The sequence below is a fragment of the Hippoglossus stenolepis genome, chromosome 2 (genome assembly GCF_022539355.2).
Source record: "Hippoglossus stenolepis isolate QCI-W04-F060 chromosome 2, HSTE1.2, whole genome shotgun sequence".
NCBI classification, from domain to species: Eukaryota; Metazoa; Chordata; class Actinopteri; order Pleuronectiformes; family Pleuronectidae; genus Hippoglossus; species Hippoglossus stenolepis.
In genome coordinates, this window is record NC_061484.1 from 4,681,176 (window position 1) to 4,704,559 (window position 23,384).

At 42.2% G+C, this 23,384-nt stretch overlaps 1 protein-coding gene across 1 annotated transcript in view; it reads right to left on the bottom strand.

The window, feature by feature from the left end:
* Positions 1–17,257, bottom strand: part of LOC118125190 (axin-2) — an 84,404-nt gene extending 67,147 nt beyond the window's left edge. Inside the window, exons 1-2 of the mRNA XM_035183587.2 lie at positions 17,087–17,257; positions 3,297–3,492 (exon numbers count right to left, since the gene is read on the bottom strand). The gene's annotated coding sequence lies outside the window, so the exon portion shown is untranslated. The remainder of the gene's footprint in view (positions 1–3,296; positions 3,493–17,086) is intronic.
* Positions 17,258–23,384: the final 6,127 nt, after the last annotated feature.

Here is a 23,384-nt window from a genome sequence, read left to right on the forward strand (position 1 = left end):
ACAAATACAAGTTTCTGCGCACCTTCTCCGCAGTTTTTCCTTCCAGCCCCCTTGTAAATATTGGAAAATATCTGAGGGAGCTCATGTGAGAGATTATCCAGAGTATTCACCAAGCTCGGGTGGTTGCGTTGATGTTGTTTCTAACATGTGACCAATGCAAATATCTCAGGAGGAAAAAGAGGTGTCATACTCATAGGAGGCACGGCCGAAGATGTGAACTTGGATAAACAATGAGGTTTAAGAACTTTTGGTATTACAGGCCGGCGCCGGAGTCATTGTGGAATTAATACGTTACATTCTGCCCCCTGCATGGTGCGCCAGCCCTCACCTGTACGCTCCTGAAATGTCTTTGTTGGTGTAAAACCCGTGTGACCATAGAATCTCCTGCTGCGTTGTTCATATGTGCAAACTCTGAATAGAGTCTGGAGCCCATTGAGTGGACATTTTCAGAGTTCATGTCTAAAAACAGCGAAGAGTGTGGAATGTAAGTAATGACTCGTCTGTTTGATTGATTATTACCCATTAACCTTAGCCCTGTCACATATATAATTAATCAATATCTAATTAAGTTGGAAAGTACAATCTTATTATGGACAACAGTAAAGATCAAAACTGGGAAAATAAGGCCCAGGTTGTTGCAATCTGGAATTATTCAGTTCAATTATTATCTGTTGAATTGATGACCACTTAGCAGATAAATGTTCAACTCTTCACCACCTGCTAACTTCTTCTGTCTGGCATTTGGTGCTGGGTAGCTAACATACAGAGGGTTTACCAGAATATTTTCACTGAACCTGCTACTGGAAACAAGGTGAGAATGAACCAAAACAATAAGCTAAAAAACCCTACAATGCTTTATAGAACAGAGAGTTGAGAGTTGGGATCCATCCTAAGAAACATTTTTCATTATAACCTTATGGTCAATGTTCTCAGTGTTAATACAATTATTAAAAATATTGATCCGTGCAGCTTTAAGAGAAAAGCCAGGACAATATGAGAAAAATAAACTGTGGCCATGTCTTTTATTGTTTATAAGGATAGAAAGCCAGGTACCCCTACTGTAGAGGGATAGAGGTGGATAATGTAGCTCTGTGTTGTCAGTCCCAGCTTATCAGTCACATTGAAGACAGAGGATGGTGTGTGTATTCCGATAAGCTTCTTCCAGGAAGTCCTGTGTTTCCTTGGTTGGTAATTACTTCTCCTGGAGACTGACCAGGGCAAGAAATAAATCTTGAACGTGTGTGGACTGGATAATGGAAGATCTAGAGGGATGATGCCTTTAGCTAGTGGTAGAGGTGACACACACACACAAACATGAATGCACATACACACAGAAAACCCTGTTCTTCAATCTACACGGTGACAAGCAGAAAAACAGGAATTTGAGACAGGAGCTTTCTGATAAAATCCTGTTAGCAAGTCCTGCAGCTAAATAAATTCTCCAGTCTACACATGTGTCTACACCTCATGTAATGTATCCTCATTCCCTGCTTCTCTAATACTTGGCACTGTGCAGCCACTGAGCCACTGGGTCTGATCACTTCTGATACTCCATCTCACTCCTCCACCTACCCAATCCCTTCAAACAAACTTGTTTTAATGAAAATACATTCCTGAGTTTGGCTGATTTAGCGGGTTTTCCTCCCACCCTCATCTCTCTCTCCAGGATTGTGTGCGTTTGTGTGTGTGTTAGAGAGGGCGGTGTGCTGAATCTCCAGTTGTAACAGTGGTGGCAGGAGCCCTATTTAAGAAGTGCTGATGCCAGAGCACCGAGCATTTCTGTGTGCATTCAAGGAATGAGGAATGCATCTCCAACCAGCTTAGAGAGAAGGAGAAAGAAGGGTAGATTGAGGAAGTGGAGAGGGGTTAGATGGAGGAAAGAAAAAGGCAGGTAAGAGGTAGATAGATGGTGTAGAAAGGAAATAAGTAACGAAAGACAAGTAATATGAGCATAAAATGAGGTGCAACATCAATGAAAAAAGCAAGCAGTGTTTCGCATCTCCACCATCAATGCAGTTTTTCTAAAGGATACTTCAGTCCAAGGACAACAGCAGACTAGTGAATCCTGTTTGTGTGTGTGTGTGTGAGGGGATATAGTAGTCGTCCTCTAACCAGAAGGTTGGCGGTTCGATCCCAGCTCATCTGCATCTGAAGTGAAGTGTCCTTAGGCAAGATACTTAACCCTGAATTGCCCCTCATAGAAAAAGTGCTGCCCATAGATGCACTGTATGAATGTGTGTTTGAGCTATAAAGTGCTTTGAGTGGTCATCAAGACTAGAAAAGTGCTGTATAAATACAGAACATTTACCATCTACACTGGTATTGAGCAGAGCAAACACCTGGTTTGGACCTGAGTGTGGCAGCTCACTTCTTTTTCATCTTTGGCCAAGAGTTGTTATAGAGAACTATGCAAAAAGAAACAGTTCAGGAAAACGCACACCATACACAACACATCACAAACACTGTTCAAAAGGGTATAACGGGTGACATGTGGTGACAAAATGGTGGGGGCCGGATCAACACACAGACATTCCCAGACCACAGTAATCCACAGCAGATGATGCCTGACACACACGTGTGTTCCATGAGGACAGTGGCTTTGATGGAAACCATCACAGCCTCACAGGCATGATCATTATTTCCTGCACACTGATTTCCCCTACATGCATCTGTGATGTATTTTTACTGATACCAAGTACTGTGAATGACGTCCTCCCAAATTTGCCTTAAAATCATGTGAATGCACCTAGTAAGTATTTACAATTGAACTCAGAAATATAACGTCACATCATCAGCCAACTGGCAACATTGCTCCTTCTGGTCGGTTGATGTGAAGAGTGACAGCATCTACGGAAACAGAAACACGCAACACCAAACCACAACTCTCTCCTTTGCCTTCCAAGCTCAGTCCCTCACCCTCTCCAAACTCCACAGCATCCACTCATCATACATTCATCCATGCATCAGCGAATGCCAGTCCTCAAGACCTCATCTGCAAGGACCGAAGTGTTGACCTCCTGCACAGCTGGGAGTGGCAGTGGAATCTCTTTCCAAGGATTGTTGTGCTAAGCCTGACAGGCCTGAGGTTTGTTAGCAACCAATGGCATGAGGATAAGAGTACTGTGGAATTATCGCAACAAATGAACAAATTAAATGAAAACTTGAAAATGTACAGAATAACAGTTGGTGTAAACTTAAAAGAGGTACTTAAGAGTAGACATAGTACAAAATAAACTTGCAATGAGTCCAATGGGGCTTGATGATTGAACAAATGGGGAAAAAGAGGTGTCTCTCACTGTAGACCATGGTCCATCGTGACTGCTCAAAGTGAAGAGTCCTCCACTTCTCCAGCTGTCCCTTGTCATCCTTCAGTGTCCTCAACTCTCCACTTCAGGCAACTCTCCACCCCATTGGAGCCCTGGGCACTGCCAGCTGAGCCACCTTTGCGACAGCTCTTTCCCATGGCTGGCCATTGAAGCCTCGCTTTGTACCCTGGAACAGACAGGAAGAACACATCGCCCCTGAAGGTAAGCATGGGCGCATTTCATCATAGGGAACACAGGTGACAACGGTGGTTGAAGAAAGGTAGATTTATTCTATTATTCACAGCCCAGCAAGGGCGTCAGATCTCCCTGGCGATCGCAACAGAGGCCGGTGTCAGAGGTGACATCAAACAGACAAGAGCTCTGTGACAGCCGCCGACTACGCCGCCGTCAAGGTAATTCCCAGGTGCCCTGGCAAGGGTCTCCACTCTGGAGGCACCAGTGGGATCAGGAAAGGTCACCTGGCAACACAGGTCAAGGCTTTGATCCAATCAGAGTAAAATTCAGCAGGGAAGGGCTTTTATGAGTTAGGGATAGAGGGAAATGCCCGGCTGTCAGTTTAGGTTTTAGAAAAAAAACATGGAGCCAAAGGGAAGCAGGCAGCAGCCACAGCGACGCCATCATTATTTAATACACAGCTCGCTTTAGATGCTTCTAGATTAAAACAGAGGATGAAAACAAAAAAGGACCCATGATAACCAGTATTATTAAACTGCATATTTTATGAGGCCCCTCCCGATTAGAAAGTCAATTGCCGGTTATGTATTCATGCAGGCAGTGAAAAAGCACTGAGAGAGTGACCCTCAAGTTTGACCTTGCATGCTTTGAACTTCTTCTCCTCGGCCCCCCTCCTGTCTCTCTCTCTTTCTCTCCTTCTCCCTCTCTTTCTGCCTGCACTTGGTCCCTGGGAATGAATGCTTTGATTTGGGCCGTCCAGCTGCATAAGTAAACCACATTACATTTTAGGAATGTAAATAGCAGAAAGTGCTTTTGTGAAAAATTCATTGGATGCTCCCGGCTGGACCACATAATTATTTAGAGAGCATATGTAAATACCTCTTACGATTATGGAGGAATGTACGCAATTTCCCTTTCAATGTCCTAACCGGTCATTTGGTCTGGAGATAGGAGGTCATGGAGACAGAGTGGGAAACTAAACAAATGCTTTGCAGCATGGCAAGAAACTGCGGTGAGGGAGGTGATCTGTTCAAGAGCTCCAAGTGATCTTTGGACCCCAAACAAGAAACAGTGTCTATTACTGGAGTATTGTATAGATCTGAAGAGAACCCGGCGGGTGCTCCAGGCTGAGACAGCTGCAGATGCACTATGATATCATTTAACAGCATTTGTCAGCATTTTAAGAAATTATTTGTCAGGACTGTCAGCAGAATGCATCATCCTTCCCCTCACTGGCTAAACAGACACATTAAACGGTAAATCATACATGGGTTTCTGCATGTCAGATACAATTCCTGACAAAATAAACGACACACACGATAAACTAAGCTGTGTATGTTTATTAATTAAATGTATACTTTACTCTGCACCAAATATGCCATATGTAATAAAATATGGTATGGTTACGCTTAGATTGGCTGCCATCGCTCATCACTTTCTCCTCTCTGCGAACTTCACACACTGACAGGGCTGACTTCCTGTCTGTCTGGAAGATTGCCTGTCTCTGGGGAAGGGGACATGTCTCTGGGATGACAGGGACTCTCTCTCTCTCTCTCTCTCTCTCTCTCTCTCTCTCTCTCTCTCTCTCTCTCTCTCTCGCTGTGTGTTTTGCCAAATACAATCATTTTCAACTATCAGCCAAATCTCCTCTCATGCCCTTCTCATGTCCTCTACCGTATATATTCTGTTGTTATGGAGACTAACAAAGGTACTGACTCTGAATCCGCCCTCCCCATGATCAAATGCTGCAACACTGACAGCCAAACATTTCCTCCACCATCACACAACATCCCCAAAGGTAGGCTGATAGGATATGAGTTAATATGCGGATAGTTGTGTTCTCTGTCTCTGTCAAACATCAGTGTCTTCTCCCAAGACAAGAGATAGGTGACAAGACACAAAAACAAACTCAAACAATAAAGGGGGGGATTGAGGAATAATAATTAACGATGAGCATGCAGCAGGACTGAGATGCTCTCTAAAGACTAGCCTACTATCCCCCAAGGGAGAGAATGGGGCTTCAATTAACAGACAGGCAGATGTATTAGAATTTCTATCATGGGCCTTGGTGGGCAAGTGAGAGGCAGGACTACAATGCTTTGAAAACCAGTGTGGTTTCCCCATCAAACACGTCCTCTAGGTCCTTTGATCTGCTGGGTGGTATGTGTCCTTGGAGATACATGTCTACTTCCTCAAAGCTCTTTGTTGCCAGCACCTCATTTTCTTGCTCTGCTCAGCTGCGTTCATCCTCAGACAACAGAAACACCACATCTGCATCATGTGACACCAGGTGACATTAAACATGCAGATGCTAAGTACACCAGTGTGTGTGTGTGTGTGTGTGTACTCTGTAAGACCATGGAGCTCATGAATACAGGTAATTTGACCATCTCTGGATTGTATAATCATTTACTACTATGTCTTTCTTGATATATACACAAATGCAGAATCTCATTTAATAAGCCACATTCAAATGAAAATGCAGTACAGAATATTTTCCTTTAGCTCTCTGAATACCATTAGCCTTGTTCTGGACCGCTGAATCACACCTGTGGGTTTTAGATCTTGTGTTGAACCCACATTTTAGCCATGAGTCATGGCCATATATTCAACCAATCAAAGCGAGGAGCAAGAATGGTGATTGTATCTTTGTTACCTAGCTGCCGAACTACATTAACTATCAAAGCGGGTGGCATTGACATAGCTGTACATGTTTCTGTAGTTTTACTTACAAAACTAATGACTCTTAAAAGGTACCATGTCGAAACGGACATTCCCATGTAATTTTTATTATAAAGCAGGTGAAGGTGCCATATAAATACTATGAAGAATGGGTCTATCTGACAATGTACTTTACAGAATACTCTATTAGAAGATGTTATATTTAGATGTTTCATTTTAAAAGCTCAGTCACTGCTAACCAGCCAGTTGTGAAACAGCTAGCCTGCTGACTGCAGTTATTCTGGTGAATATTTTGGCCATAAATTTGTGTTTGTCATTTGCCGAATATATGACTAATCTAAGTCCTGCTTGACAGTCAGACACAATTTCACATCTGGACGTGCACACAGAGAATATTCCTGGCTGTCAGCCCACAATGGAGGATAACAGCTGAAATCAGCCCAGATGTAGAACTATAAGCCAGACTCCGAGATCTTCAGCAGTCCAAGACAGTCCATCTCCGGGACAAGAGACCTGCCTGCAGCCAGAGAAACGAGAGATGAGCCAGCGCTGGTTAGCAGTGACTGAACTTTGAAATTTAAAAAACATACATACAGCACCTCAAAAATAAATAACAGCTTGGTCAAAATATTCATAATATGGACTAGGCAAAAAGGGGGAGTGGCTGTACAATTTTATAAACAGAGGAAGTATTATGGGTGAAGAATTGGATTGGACCAATATCTGAAAGAAGCATTTAAAGCTTGAGATAGTAAACCTGGAAAAAAGGCGGATCCTTTATCGTGTTGGCATCGGATAATGGTGGTGGACCACGACCGAGGTGGCAGCTGATGATGGATCCTAATGGAGGCAGTGGACAATGACTGTGGACTATAGTGGCATCCAATCTTGATGGTGGATCATGATCGTGGTGGCTGCTGACCATAGACTATGATTGCAGCAGGACTGCTTGATACATAGTATTTCTCCTCAGATACTCGACCATTACTGACAATAATCCACCAATTCACTGACCTTCAGTTATGCTTCAAAATGTTTACCCTTATCAATGCTGCTAAAACCTTTATCTTGGTGATGTTCTCCTTTACACTTGAAATCTATTGCACTTCTGTCCGTCCTGGGAGAGGGATCCCTCACATGTGGCTCTCTCTGAGGTCTCTACGTTCTTTTTACCCTGTTAAAAGGGTTTTTTAGTAGTTTTTCCTTACTCTTGTTGAGGGTTAAGGGCAGAGGATGTCACACCATGTTAAAGCCCTATGAGTCAAATTGTGATTTGTGAATATGGGCTATACAAATAAAATTTGACACAGTTTTGAAACAGTTTATAAAGCTCTTTTTTTTGGAAGCACCAAAACATTTTAGTTTGAATTTGACCGTCTGTTTGTCTCATTTCTGACCACCTGTCAGGGTATGCTAGTCATAGCAGAGATCAGAAGGACCCAAACGCAAACACAAAGCTAACGTAGTGAAGTAGCTTCTAATAAAGATATCAGGCTTACAGGCAGAACAGTGAGCAAACAGACGAACAGGTTGTCAGGTTGGCAGACAAGCAGGTAGATACAGACAGCAGGATTCCAAAACACACAGAGCAGATGAACAGGGAACAGGGACAGGGTGGGGGGGAGGGGGGGACAGGGAGGAAAGACTGAGGACTGAGGTTGGTGGAAGGAGACTGGCAGGTCTGGACAGAAAACATGGTGTGAGAGAAACAGGAAAAGACTGAAGACAGGGGCTGAGTGGAACTGAGGAGCAGGCTGGGACATCATCCCCATTTGCATTCATTCATTCACCCAGCTACAGTAGTTGGCTCTAATCTGTCATCAGAGAGAACCACAAGAGGGATGTAAAACTATACTGATATTGTTTTTCTCACTTATTTAAGGATATCAAAACTTTACTTATAACTCCAGAAAAGTGTGTAAAATATGGGATCTTCAAAGTCAGGTCCACCCAACATCTATGTCATTCATTACTGGATAGTACCGTTAAAACAAAATTACCCACATCCCAAACAAGAAATTGGTGACACATTAATACAGCCTGAAATTCAATAAATCAAATTAAACAAAATGGCAATTCAATCTTTTTATCGGGCTACTATGAACCACGTCCTTTCACACCAGAAATTGCAGCAACTAATTCAAGACATTGCAAAGAGCAAGGCCATTCATTTTTAAAAGGGCACTCATTTTACACATGAAGCTACAGTTAACTCATCATGACTCATCTCATGGCTCTGGAGAGAGCTTTTCCAAGTTTGAAAGAATAACCAGGAGGGTTCTACTAAAAAGACACTACTGAGTGACATTACAGGTAATATAGGATCTAGTGTTTCTCAATCTAGGACGAGGGAACACTAGGGACTCAAACTCAGCATCTCAGCTTGTGTAGTTTCACTTTTGACCATTCTTATTTACATTTTGTCTCTTTTGAATCCTCCAACTTTGAGTAGCCTATAATACTGTCACTGACTGCAATTCTATACTGGAGAATCTCTTCATAAAATATGCTGCTACCACAAACATAAATCCAACTGCATTTCTGCAGAGATGAGGTGAAAGTTATGATGGTGCCAATTTCTGTCAAGAGACAAATGGAGGTTTTTTTTGTGCATTGTAGAATTTCCAGAGTTACTTAAAGCAACACAAGAAAGTTTTTATACCTTAAAATAGTGTCCTGCTTTACTGCATACTTCACACACCAACAACCAGAACAGGAACATTTAGCAAAAATTACCTCTCCTTTCTCAGTGAGGACATCATGGTAGAACCACCAAAGAAACTGACAAGAACATTGTTGGAGGAAATAAAGAGGAAAAGAGAAAGTGACCAAGTAAGAATCCAAAGAAGAGTAAATATCGGAGCACACTCTTCACTCTCTCGTTTATCATGGGACGCCAGTAAAAAACGATTCGATAGAGGGTTACTAAGTCAGCCAAACAATTTGATGTGATTTGATAAACATTACGCTTTGACAGCGGTAACTGCATTGGCTACTTGCCTGCTGTGCTAGCTTGAATGTTGCTGTTCTATTCTGAGTTGAGTGCAGTGATTGTGCAAATGTTTAATTGTTGACTCAGACATCAGCTTGTATTTATGACAGTGAATACAAGCTGTAGGGGGAACCCAAGTGTAGCTTAGAGCAAACCTTGCATTGTGTTGCTTTAACCCTACTCTACTCTACTATAAATAAAAAATCTTTAGCTTGGCAAAACATATGGAGATGGAGATAAGAGCATACATAATTCATTTGTGATTGTTCACATTTCATTGTAATCCAAAGCATAGTTAGCTGCTTTGTATTATGGACATGCTTTACTTGTGTGCTTCACTCCACTTTTCTAGCTTATGTATCTGATGTAAAACTGGCTATAATCGACTATAGATTAACATGATTGATAGCTCATGGGGCAAAAGCCAAGCAGCCTGTTCGCCAGACACCCCCTCCCCACATGACCACTGACGTCAGCAAGCGTCCTCACCAGCCGCGTCTCCCTTGAACTGCTGGGTGAGTTTCCTGTTAGGTCCTGACACAATATGCATGAATGCTCCATCTCACAGCACTGCCTCCCTGTGAAGTGGTGTTCAGGTTACATTCCTCCCAGCGAAAGCCCTCGGCCCTCCCTAGCCACAGCAGATCTGTAAACTGTTTACACTTCCCACACCTGGAAGAGGGCCAAGGCAAACCTGGAACATGGCCCACAAGAAGAAACCAACAGATAGGCCCTTAGATTTCAGCAGGAAAGGAGTGATTGTGTCTCGGGCTGGAGTGGAGTCTTACCAACACCACCCCACTCTCTTTTTCTCTCTCCTAAAGGAAAGAAGTATGAACTGGAAACAGATCCATGTGCTCCAGAGGTCTGCTGATCCAAATAACTAAGACACAGTGTGCTCTCATCACATCCAGTAAATATCTTCTCACATGAAGGCTTATCATAAACTACTGTATTTTTCTGATGTACTATGACCAAATACGCGTTAGATGGGCATGCGTCATTCATGCCTACTGTTTGGTATTTATTTGGATGCTTAAAAAAATAACAAATGTATGTTGTTATTTTAACCTCCACTCACCACCCTATCTGAATGTGATCAGCGTTTCCCTGAAATCATAGTAGCAAATCTGCCACTGACGCACAGGTGCTCTGGTGTACGTCACGGCCTGAGTCCAGTGACGATATCTTAACCAACGTATGCCTAAGCCACACACCACCACTGCAATGTTAGTTTTCATGCAGGCTGCATCTCATGTAAATGCAAGTCCAATCCCTGACATATTCTGCAAGCGTGATGTAAGTCTATGACAGAAAGAAATCCTCCATTCCCCTGGTGTTCACAGGGAAGCTCAGAGAATGAGGAAAACAGGCAACTGATAGAATGAGGGAGGATCCTCTGAATGTGCTTTAGGTTTTAAGACAAAAAAGTGAATCACTGAGTCTAAAATGGGGGGAGGTGGGACTTCACAGAGTAAGACACAGATACTGCAAAGACACTAAATTATGAAAAGATAACGGGGAAAAGTGTGCCATGTGAATAACAGTTATTGTATTTGATGAATATATTTACTACTTAAAATATGAAAGGAAGATATATACTGTATATGCACTGGGGGAAGAGAGGGAGAGAGACCTACATTTTGTGTTTCACTGTACAATAAAGCCTCCAGACTGAAAAAAGAGCTGGGTCTGTTTTCTATAAAGTCTGCTGTAACTCTTTACCAAGCTGCGAGGGGAGGGGATACATGCAAATCCAGTGGGCTGTTTGAAAGCTGTGCCATTTAATACAACAAAACCAGAAAAATATGTCAGCCATATTTACAGTAAGCCTGGCCCAGCCTATTAATTGACCCTGTGTCCAATTTTCTGTCATCTTTTTAAGTGACAGTGGAGAAGATAGGCATTTTCTATGGTTGGAATTAGGAGGGGTGGAGAGAGGGAGGCATAGAGACACAGAGGAAAAAAAATAGAGAGATAGACTGCGAGAGAGTAAACCCATAACCCCAAACTAACATGTCCTGCAGTGACATGTATATTGAATACCAATCAGAGGCATGGGGTTTGCCAGCCCCCGTGCAGCACTCATTTCCAATGCACACACTGTAGCTCAATCAGTAGGGGCCTGGCGGATAAAAAGGGATCGCTTGCCTGGCTCTCTGAATATTAGCTAATGCCACATTTGCAAGTCTTCAAGAGCAAAGGGAGAGTGGGGGGGGGCAAAGAGAGAGATGAGGGAGACATGGTGGGATGGAGAAACAGAGGGATGTGAGATGGGAAGATAAAGAAAGAGAAGGAGGAGAGAAACAAAATAAAAGTGCTCTGTTTGGGACTGTGGAAAAAAAGAGATTATTTCTTGCAATAAAAAAAAAGCTGTGAATGGCTTTGTAGTGCTCAAGTGATGGAAGTGATGCCTGGATGGGGATTATGCTCTTTTCATCATAAAGCCCCATCTGGTATACTAGCAAGACCACGTCTGTCCAGGCCTTTCGCCCTTTAAAGTGCCGGCTTGGGTTACACATCAATCCAGTCCTATTGCAGCTGTGCCGAGAAAATAAGGCAGACAAATTCGGCACATATATGGAAACACACGCTAACATGCACACACATAAATGCAAAGAAATGCTCATCAATTACAAAAAAGTGTAGACATGCAAATACACAGATGGATGAACAGGCAGGGAGGAAGCAGTGCAGACAGACGGGGAGATTTCACACACGCAGACACACACATATGTAGCCTTGTCCCTATGCGGAAAATCCCACAGAAACAATGGTAAAACACAAAAAGGCCAGCTCTGTTTTTGAAGCATGCCTATTTCTAACTTGAAAGAGCCAACCATAATTAAAACCAATGGGCAGCAATGCAAGATAAATGAATAGCAGAGCGTTCACCAGACCCCTCCTCATCTTTTAACTAAACCACTGGTCCGGTGTCTGACAGATGTTCCAGCTCCATTTGATGTGTGCACGCGCATGCCCAAGTGTGTGTGCGTATATGTGTGTATATGTGGGTGTGCTTTATGAGTTTGTGTGTCTGCACTGACTGGCAGGACATTATCGTTTGTCATTTGCTTCTACTCTGTCTTTGGAGAGCCATCATGGTCGTTTATAAACCTATCATGAGCTCAAGTTCGTACTAAAACTACATTTGCTCCATATGCAACACATACACATGGAGAAATGGCACATGTTGTTTTTATACTATAGGCATTTAGTGTGATATCAGACCCACTAGAGTTATACCTCTTTTACACCAAAATCAGTAGGTATATCAGGTTTTTTAAATAAGGGTAAACAACCTAAAAAGGTCAATAGATTCCTTTCGCCATTATAGGACTTTCTGTATTTTTCCCAAACACACCAAAAACTGAGGTGCTCTCTCAACTCCTCTTGCCAAATTAGCGCATTCATCCAAGTGTCTTGTGTCCATCATCTGATCGGAGAGCTGAATAAAACCTGCGTCTACTGCAGAGTCATTTGAGATTCAGAGTCCATTCCCATTGCAGACAAAAGCCAGATGGTAGTGGGTGTTAGTGGTATTTTTGACCAGAGAAAGGGGGCTTTATAATGTTTACTATCCAGTGATCTAATTAAAATAGACACATGTCTTCAGCATTTTATCATCTAAGCATTTGCCAAAATCCCTGCACTACTCTACATGTTGAAACCTTCTTTTAAGATGCTGGTGCATGAATGTGTTTTGGGAATCTGTGAATTAGAATCATTAAATATTCAAACACTTAGATTTGATTATTCTATATATATGATGTGGGAGCTGAAAACTAAAAGTAAATCATTAAAAATGTTTCATAGCTTGATTCCAGACAATGATGAGAATGGATTAAAATCACACTGCACCATCCTCTTTTCCTTTTTTTACTCATTAATGCTTTAAAGACAATGAGATTTAACTGATCGGTCACATTCCTCCTGCAGACATACAGTTACTCTATTTTAGAAGACACATCTGCCTTTCAGCCGCAAATGATATTAGATGTCACACATTAACTTGAAGGACGTGATTCACTTTCTAGCTATGTGAGACCTTTAATTCTCCTGTCTAAATTGGCTGGGGAGGACAGCGCTTCATCTTTAGACCGTGTCATCCTCATCACTGGAAGAAAGACCCAGTATCATTATCTCATGATCTGCCTATCCCTACTTGTTCCTAGACCAATAGGATATGAACAAAGAGGAGAATATTACGACTGGATAAAGATAAATGAAACTCAATTTCACTGGAATTAAAACAGGCTTTTGATTTATCTGAGAAAATTAATGATAATAAGGATTCAATTTGATTTGTGAGGCATTAAAGATAGTTTTGGTTCTCCTTTGACCATTCTGGACGAACAAATTAGTTTAGCTTCTCTTTCATTGCCCTCAAAATAATGAACAATGGAGAGAGACAAAACAGACAGAGACTGAGATAGGACGATGGGAGGGGCTACGCTATGACTGTATTGAAAATTGTGCTGTTAACAAATTGGTGGGTCTCAGCTGTTTTCCTAGACTTCAGCCTCCAGGTGCATTTGTCTGCCTGTTTGTCCGTCTTTTGCTTCATTGTACTGCTTCTATCAATGCTGGCCTTTCTGTTGTTCAATCCGGACAGCCCAAATGACAACGCTGCTGGCAAGAGAGAGGTAGTTTGACGGGCGAGGAGTGAATAAAAGGAGCCCAAATCACTGCCCCCTGTCAGCCCGTCTGGACAGCACAGAGGAGATCAAAACAGTTTGTAATGCCGCTCTTCCTCTTCATGTCTGGGTGTTTACATCCTGACCACATTGCTGCTGTACCCACTCTCACAGCTCAGTCTGTGGTCCATGTCTTTCTCTATTAAATCAGATGTAGAAAGGTGGGGAAGAAATAGGATGCATTCATTGTCCTTGGCTGACAGCTTCTAAGAGAGACAGTTGAACGGTGCTAGTTTATCTGCACTGCACTGACAAGTGATGGGCAATTAATTCACGTCAACTGCTCCCCCCATCTTCACATGGTCATCATAGTCATTTCTAGCCTGGGGTCTGAGTGAAACGTGAAGTGTCTGCTGTACGACTGTCATCAAATGGTTTGTTCTACTTGGGAGGAATGCAAGCTAACTGATAGGAATGACATTTTACTTTAGAGCAGTCTGGGGCCTTGTTTCTCTTTCGTACATGCTCGGGTTCTTTTCAAACACAGCATTTTGCGGAAGGGGACCCCAGTCATAGATCACAGGCTCGGGATCTATGGGGTTGGTGGGCAGGGGGAACGGTCTTTGGGGTGAAACCCTGGAACTTCTTCAATGGAAACCGCATGGCTTTTAATGGGCTACCTCTGGGTGGCCCAATCAACCTCAAGATGACATTTAGTGACACATGTGTCTCTGGTGATTGTTTCAATCCATGAAACATCAGCCTATTATCCCTCTTTCTTTGGATGTTTCAAATTGTGATTTATCAGGACAACAGCAGCAGTCCATAAAATCATGCAATAAATGCATTCCAAGCAGGTTGCATTGGGTTTCCCATGGGCCCTTGCGGCTTCTCTGACATCTTGATCAAGGCACATGTTACAACACTCTGGATCTTTGGAAGAAGATACGGAAAAAAACAAGAATCTATCAAACGATAATGACATATGTAAGAAAGGACTAATTCTGCATGTCAACATGTCTTTGATTCTTCGAATTGTGTGCACCATTCACCATCAGCACAATGCTGTCAACATCTCCCCGGGCCTCAAGGTCAGAATGTAAACAGGATGGTGCAGAGCTCACCACATCTGACCCCAGTCACCAAAATGTTACTAATCTGCATCGCAAGAACAGCAATCATCTCACTCGAGCGGTTTCCCTGCTACAAACCCTCTCACACTGCAACAATTTGACATCATTGTCCACAAACTCTCCAGAACATTTGTGGTGTGTAATTTCAAAGCAATGGGAAAACCCCTTCCCTCCAACTTGCAAGTGACCGTGAACAAGCAACTTTTCACTGGATTAGCTGGTTTCCAATGTAAACGTCTGATTCTCCAGCAAAACAATACCCACACTGATAGGCTTATAGTGACAGATGTTAAGCATAGATGAACTCTAAACATGTAAATTCCATTAAAACAATAATGACACTATTGAACCCTTCTAAACAAGTCTACTTTATAAAACGTAACACAATTCTATTTTGGATCACTGGCTCTGAAAATGCTCAACTTTAGAATTAGCAGTTGATCCCAATATTTCCAGCTTAGATGCCATTAGCTTGGATTGTAGATGGCTTGGGGTTGCATGAAGGTTAAACAAGTAAATGCCTGACTTAATAGTCCAGCTGGCTGTGCATCACTCATAAAATATTATTTCATGCAAGGAGAAAGTATGTTCAGTTATTGTGGATAAAAATGCTGAGGTGGAGGAAAGAGTGACACTGTCTGTGTCTTACTTTAAGCTTGGTTTCACTATGACTAGGGCCAAGTCTCAGAATCTAAATTTTATCTGCAATAAACAGAAATATGGGCTTTAGAAAATAGGACTGGCTCAATATGAGAATGTAATACAGCCCAATACTATTAAACACTGTACAACTATTTGTCTCCTGATTTATCTCTTTGTTAGTGGTTGAAATGTCAACAGGGCCTACATATATACAAAATAACCAGCAAGGCATAAAACATTTTTTCTTTGCCTACCTTTCAGTGAGGCCCACAATCACATTTTAATGTCCCTGCATTGAGTGAAACTAACATTCTGTCATCAACATTTCCTTTAAAACAATATGAGACAACAACATGAGTAATATGATGCACAAATGAAAAATATCATATTCCTTCCAGTATGAAATTTATATCAACATGTATATTATATTATCTAATAGAACTGGTCTTAACTGGTCATAAAAGAAACCAGTGATTGACCAGTCTTTTGATCAATAACATTACCAAACCATCCAGTGATGGCTGATCCTGCTGATCATTTCACTGTAGAGACATTATTTTAAAAAATCTGTAAGTAAAGAGAAACATTTCAAAACCTGCTAATATCCAACCAGGAGATTATAGAGGTGGCTTCACCATGCTGACAAACTAGATTTGATTTCCAAGTTTGAAGAGTCAAACACAACCACTATTGGGGGTCAGCCTCTCGAATGGCGTCCCACAGAGACCCTGTGACAGAGGGACTGAAGCTGAGCAAGGGAGGGGTAGGGATGGAGGGAAGGGGTTTGTTGTTCAAATGAACTGCTTAAAGAAATAAATGCAAATCATAATCATCTTATAAAGAGGCCAATGTTAATGAAAAGAACATTATTTGTAGACAGCTACAATTCAATAGGTTTTAATAATAAGCTGTAGAGGACGATGACCGTAATGGCTACCTGCAGTGCTAGGAAAAAAACCAGAGTGCGCCCCCACCAAGCCCTCCATCTTTTATAGAGCTGCACGTAGCCCCGGCTTTTCCTTTGGTCAGCCAGCAGCAAAATGAAAGAAAATCTTCCCCAGGGTTTAGAATAAAAGGCCTGAATCAAACTAACGCTGTGAGAGTTTTTCGTTCACTTTGCTACCTGCAGTTTCAAGATATTAGCCGCGACTACTCTTTGCTGCATCCTGCAGTGAAATGAATATAAAACTGTATTAAAGTTAATGCCACATGACATTTCCCCCCTTTTCGAAAAATTTCCCTTGCTTTTGGTAGGGATTATTGCGGCTGTTGCACATTTGTTAAAACCACCTGCAGGAGTGATTTGTCGTTTTGCTAAAGTGCACCCGGAACAGTCCAATAACTACGACCACCATCCCGTATCGTCATATAAACCATGTGAATGACAGTCTTCAAAAACTGCATGCCAACAGTGAAAATAAATAATGCATTCATACTTTGTATTGATAGCAGCAAAGAAATGCAGCTCAAAGAGCATCAGACATGATGGAGACCCCCTACCTGGCAGCCCCTGTATCCACGACCCCCGCTGTCTGTGTATTGTCGAACCATGGCGGCCCATTGACAGCATCCCCCGGATTGCCAATTTCCCGTTGGTGGTCCTGGGTTTCGCCTGTCCTTTCTCAGCATTGTGCAACTGGAATAGGTGCGTCCTCCCCTGTTCACGCTGCGGTTGTAGCTGCACGATCTGATTGGATAGCGCTGCGCGAGACTTCATCAGCAGAACATCCCTGTCGTCATGACAACTTGCCAATATCCCAACAGGGGTGTGCTTGTGGGAGGGCGGGCTGGCGGGGCATGGTTGCTGTCTTGCCTCCGACTGGAAAACGACAATGATTCATTTTACGTCATCGTTACCTCACTGCTCGCTTCCCTCTACTCAGACCTAGCAGGCTAAGCTAATCTGTCCAGTCTGCGATCTCGGAGAATGTATGGGCCACTCTGCCACAGTCTAAGTCTCCAACCAGCTGTCTCATCGGGGTTTCTCAACCCAGTGTCTCGCACCACAGGATGCCAAATCAGCTTAAAATGGTGGCCGTGATCACTATTCTGTCACATGAGATTCAGAATGGCGATAGCAAATCCAAAGACGGACTTCTAACAATAATTAAAACAAATTCACCTTTCAGATGTAATAACATGTTCGATCCGCAGGCAAAAAAAATACAAAGGGTTTGTTTGAAACCATGGTAACTTGAAAGAAACTTTTGAGAAAGATATTTCACTTTCTATCCTCAAATGGAAATTGTCACTGCACTCCAACTTTACTCAGCCTTCCCATTAGGACAACTTATTCTACACTAAAGGGACTATTGTACCAGTTTCACATTCTGCTAAGTCAGCATAAAGTTTAGTTCAAAGACAGAAATCCCACAAAACTGAGCAAAAGAGATCCACAAAAGACAGAAATGAGAGAAAGTTAGAGGAAAGTAAAGAAAGGCATTATCTCGTTGTCAGCCATGCTATCCACGAGACAAACAGATGAAGGTTTGGCGGGTGAGACACCTGCTGTGCTGCTAGCCTGCTAGCCCACGATTAGCACAGAGCAGGCGGCTGGTTCCCAGGGTTCTTTCCCAGTTACCTCCTGCCGAGCTGAAGACGATGACCTTGGCCGCTGCTGGAGCTCTCCTCCCCTGCTAAGAGTGAATGGCAGGCTGGGATGGAGGTTCCTAGCCTCCACACTCTTTTGATTACTAATCCCCCAAACATTGTGCGCCACCCGGCACCCTACCTGGCCTTCTAGCTGGAGGCGGCTTGATGGTGGCCATTGAAAGCAGGTGATGAATAGAGCATAGCTGCTGGAAGCCGGACTCCCTGGGTAGCAGAGGAGCTCTGCGGGCCCACAAAGCTGCTTAAAAGAGTCCAGTGCAGTTCTCATCTCTTTTGGTGGATTGGAAAGGATGCCCCCGCTTAGTCCCTGATATTTTAAATCTTGATGAGTGGACAGCATTTTCCAAAAATAGCCATTTGAGACGAGTATCGGGCATTCACAAAATGTAAACAACACCTCTGACAAACCGTGAAGGGGCAAAGTATGTTACCAGATACCCATCAAAAACTCATCTATGAACAATACAATAACATGAAAGCATGACTATTGAAAAGGAAAAGCTGACAACTGAAAAAAAAATCATGATACTGCTGCTAACCGGAGGAGCTGGCAAAAATTGATCGAGCGTGGTTTGGGAGAATGCATGGATCTCTTAAAGTGATAGCATCCTTTTCTTTCTGACCACCGCCCAGCATGGGTTAGACCTGGAGTGTAAACGTCTGTTAGCGTAGTGGTAACGAGTCAGTCTTTTATTCTGTGTATAGTCACTGACGTGCTTTGAAAATTTCAATTGTAACTATTGAAGGATATAATCTAAAGAACTTCCAAATAATATCCAAAAAAAAGCGGTAAATTTCCCCCCAAACTTTACACAAATATTCCTCAGGACAGACTACTTATTGTATGGAATTCACCATGACAAACAGAAGGCACCAATACAATAACAATTTCCACAGTCCAATGGCGGTAACACTTGATTCTGCCAATTCAGATTTTCGCCCCGTTGACACGGACTTCCAAATACATTTCAGAGGTAGCGGCAGAAAAAAGGAGAAAGAAAAAAAAAGATGCTGCAGAGTGAAAAAATGAAAACACAAACCTTCTCATTGTAACGTCAGCAGCATGTTGAGGAGAGACTGCTGGATGCCAGACTCTTAAGGGGACCGAAGCTGAATTCAATGCCTCTTGTCAGGAGAGCTTGATGTGATTATCGCCCCCTGCTAGGGCAGGGATAGTGAAGTTGTCTGGCTCTGGCAAGGACGCCCAAACAGCACTGCGGGATGCCCCTCTCGCTGTCCCCTCTCCAGGAACATTGCTCCGGACGCAACAGGGGGTGGGAAGCATACACCATCTTCACCAAGGACTCTGTGTGTAGTGTGTGGCAGAGTGTGTGCATGCGCGCATTTGTAAATTCAGGTTGTGTTCACAATATTGTTTTGCACTTCCTCACTGTTGTTACTGCTGATTCTCTAGAAGCAAATGGGTTTTTTGAGACGAGACGGGCCCCCTTCGCTGACCTGACAACCCGTGTTCATGGTCAAGGTGCTGCTGACTGGCCATTTACTTAACATTTTTCGGTGCATTACGCCTCAGTGTGTGAAGCAATTTTTAAGAGTGTCCCTAGTGTGTTTACATATTTGTGTTTGCCTGTGAGTGAATAAAAATCATTGTTTGGTCTCGGGGAATACTCCCCTCCCCCATCTGTCCGCTGAGGAGTCCGTCGCTCCTGGCTCATATCGACAGACCCTCTGCTGACTATTGATCTATGAATTTGTACAATATGATAATAACAACACGTCTCTTTCAGTAGAGGGATTGTGATGTGTCTGTTCATTTTTTTCCGATTCTTGTGTACTTTTGTTTTTAGGTGTTTGTGGAACAGCAGTCAGATAAAACAAGGAATATATTTGAACAGCGACTTTGTACTGAATACTAAAGTCTTCTCTTATTCTTGTACATGGCAAAATTTATGAATACACCACTCTATGCTTGAGGTTATAAAAAATTACAATTGACTCAGAAATCGACAATGCATAAATAAAACAGAGAGTAATAAAGGCCTCGGGATAATGAAACTCTCTCCTAAGGACATGTTTATGCATGCAGAAAAAAAGAGCACCACAGCTGACATAAAAAGGCAAACTCCTACCACAAAAACATGCCCATGCAGTATGTGACACAGTGACATACATATCAGATGTGGCTGGTGTTGCAGTTCTATGTGCTTTGACCACCCAGGCACGGGATCGCAACCACGGTGCCTTTTGGGTTATCAGGGCATTTCCACAGATTTCCCCCACATTGTACCACCAGGCCTCCCCCTTCGCTTTCTGTGCTGTCCCCCTGGAGGCAAAGGGGGTAAAATAAGACTTCAAAGCACCTCCAAAATAGTCCTGACACAAACTCATTTCCTCATGTTACATGAAGGGGGCTGGCACGCTCGATAGACTGCTCCAGCTCTGGTATGTCTCAGCCTCCTGCTCTGCGCTACCTCATAACAAGCGGTGGTGACGGGATGCCATTTTGACAGAGCGATTATGGACAGTCTGACATAGACTTAAAAGGAGCCAGATGGGGGGAGAATTTACAAGGGCCTATCTGTGGGTCACGCTGGGCTCAGATGAGATGAGGAAATGGGTGCTCATTTAAGGGGATACTATTAGCAGTGAAGGACCACAAACGACTGCAGCTTGGAACTATATTAAGATGAAGCAGTGGGATAGCCTCCACATTCAGCTGTTAAAACTGTTATTCTTGACTTTTTCACCACAAAACTTGCCTGGTTCAGAGGAGTAGTGTTTGTACTAAAACATGGATTAAAGGGTTACCACAACACTATTTATACAACTTTTTTTTTCACATATGCAGTAAAGTAAATACAGCGAAACACCTGGAGTTAGACTTATAAATATAGTATTTACAGATTATTATTCACATGGCTAACATACCAATAGGAATGATTTATTATTATTGTTGTTGTTGTTGTTGTTGTTATTATTATGGGGAGGTGAACAGACCTACACTCAAAAAATAACTGTGACTTTATGTATTTCAATTACAAATAAAATTTCAATGTCATTTTACAACACAAGTTCAATGTAAAGGGTCACATTTAATTAAGGTTTTTCTATCATGTTGAGTTATTGTGTGTAAATGAAATAACTTAAGAGTTATTTAATCAAATAAACTCTATGTTTAATGTTTATATTTATGTATAAATTTAACTTTATTTAATCAAATCACTCTATTATTTTTCTACTTTTATGTAATAAAGTTAGATGGAAATTAAATAATAATTGAAATACCTAAATTAATTTTAACCACTCTCATCAAAGATGTTTGGGTTTAAGATCAAAAGATGAACTTGGGACAAGATTTCAGAACTGTAACTTTTATTTCCTGTATCAACATAGCACCATATTTATCAGAGCACTACACTTTTAGGTGAGCAATAGTAAAGGAAAATATAATATTAAATGAAATGGTAGTGACACTTTTCCAGTCTTTTACTGCAGCCTCTTTGAGTTTGTGTTTGTTTCAATGGGTTTCTCTCTTCAGTCTCTTCTTCAGGAATTGAACAGTAAATGCTAGCGCTTTTCCCGTCTCATTGACCACTCACAGTGCTTAACAGTATAATTTATTTTCACACATTCACACATGCTGTCAGGGGCAATTTGGGGTTCAGTATGCACTCCGGTGGGGATCGAACCAGCAACCCATTTACCCCTGTAATTTATACATTTGGTCACCTTTAAACCCTATCCTCTGTCTGTGTCTCGCATTTGGGTTCACTAGTCAGTGCTTTGTTCAGAGCATGACCCTCCCTACCTCCTGTGCCTCAGCTTTATGAAATGCTGCTTTATTAACTTTCTGACCATTCTTAAACCCTCCACCTTTTCCCCCTGATGACATCTAATGCTGACTTTTTTGCTGCCTGATGAAGTTTGGATGCATTTCTCTGTAAAGTAGAAAACATGTTTCTGTAGATTTGTGAATTCATTGCTGCCATTAGGAGTCACATCATCATGAAGATTATAGGGAGCAGCCACCACCACTGTGCTTAACAGACACGATTGTATGATGCGGTGCGTGAGCAGATCCTTTTTTTCCCTCAACACTTTGGTAGTGGTTCATCTTGGTCACATCGGTCCAGAAAACCATATCTGTGTTTATTTGTTAAAAGGGCTTGTTTTCCTCTTATAACCGGCTGCCTACTCTTCATGTAAATGTTTCTTTCAACAAAAGCAGTCTTCACAGATGAAACTTAGCAGACATTCAGAGCCATATAAAGTATTTTTGCTTGCTTGAAAAATTGCTTACTTCTGATATTTACATCAAGCTGTTAACACCAGAAAATATAGGCACTCTTGCTGTGGAAATTTTTTTAAAGTGTGGCATGGCAAATATAAAAAAAAGCACTTACTTGTTGTGGTACACTCTTCTTCATCAGGGCTACAAACCAGTGAAGAATGAGCAAGACATATTCAGGCCTGGGAGAGAGGAAATTACACCATAGCTCATTATCATAGAAGACAGTGCAGATGACTCAAATTCATGGAAATAATCACAGTCAGTTTGCAGAAAATCACAATGACGGATCCAGCAAAAATATAAACCACATTACAGACACAAGAACACATCCTCACAAATCCAGTTATAGGAAGGGAGAATAAACCATGCAATACCCGACCACACCACCAAACAGCCATGCTCCTTTTTTGCCTTTTACCAGAAAATAACTGAAATCTGAACTCAACTCACATTCATAGTCTTATTTCGAAGTCAAATGTCTGCAGTCTACAACAAAATAAAAGAATTGGCCTTGCTGTCCCAATCCTTTTTCGAGGGGAATGTGTTTCAGGTGACATTCTCCTCCTAACTCGTCTGTTACTGTTTTCAAAATCCCTTTAGCTATGGCAAACAATGAGAGAAACCTCTGGGCTGCAACTAACAAGCTGGAATGATAAAGATTTGGATCACACAATTACACAGACCACATGTCTTTTACCGTGTTCGTTTTCTTTCTTTTTATCTACAGTGCTGGCCTCATCGCAAATATTCCAACACTCTGTTTGACACCATGTGCGCCTTCACTGCCTCCATGATGCACGTCATAGCATTTTGCCAGAAAAGGGGCGACAATTAGCGCGTCCATCTGGGTGTCATATTTACATCACTGCTGATCAGAGCTGGAGCCAATAAATACCTGGGACAACTTCAGAGTCATTTGACCTGGGAATCGATGTC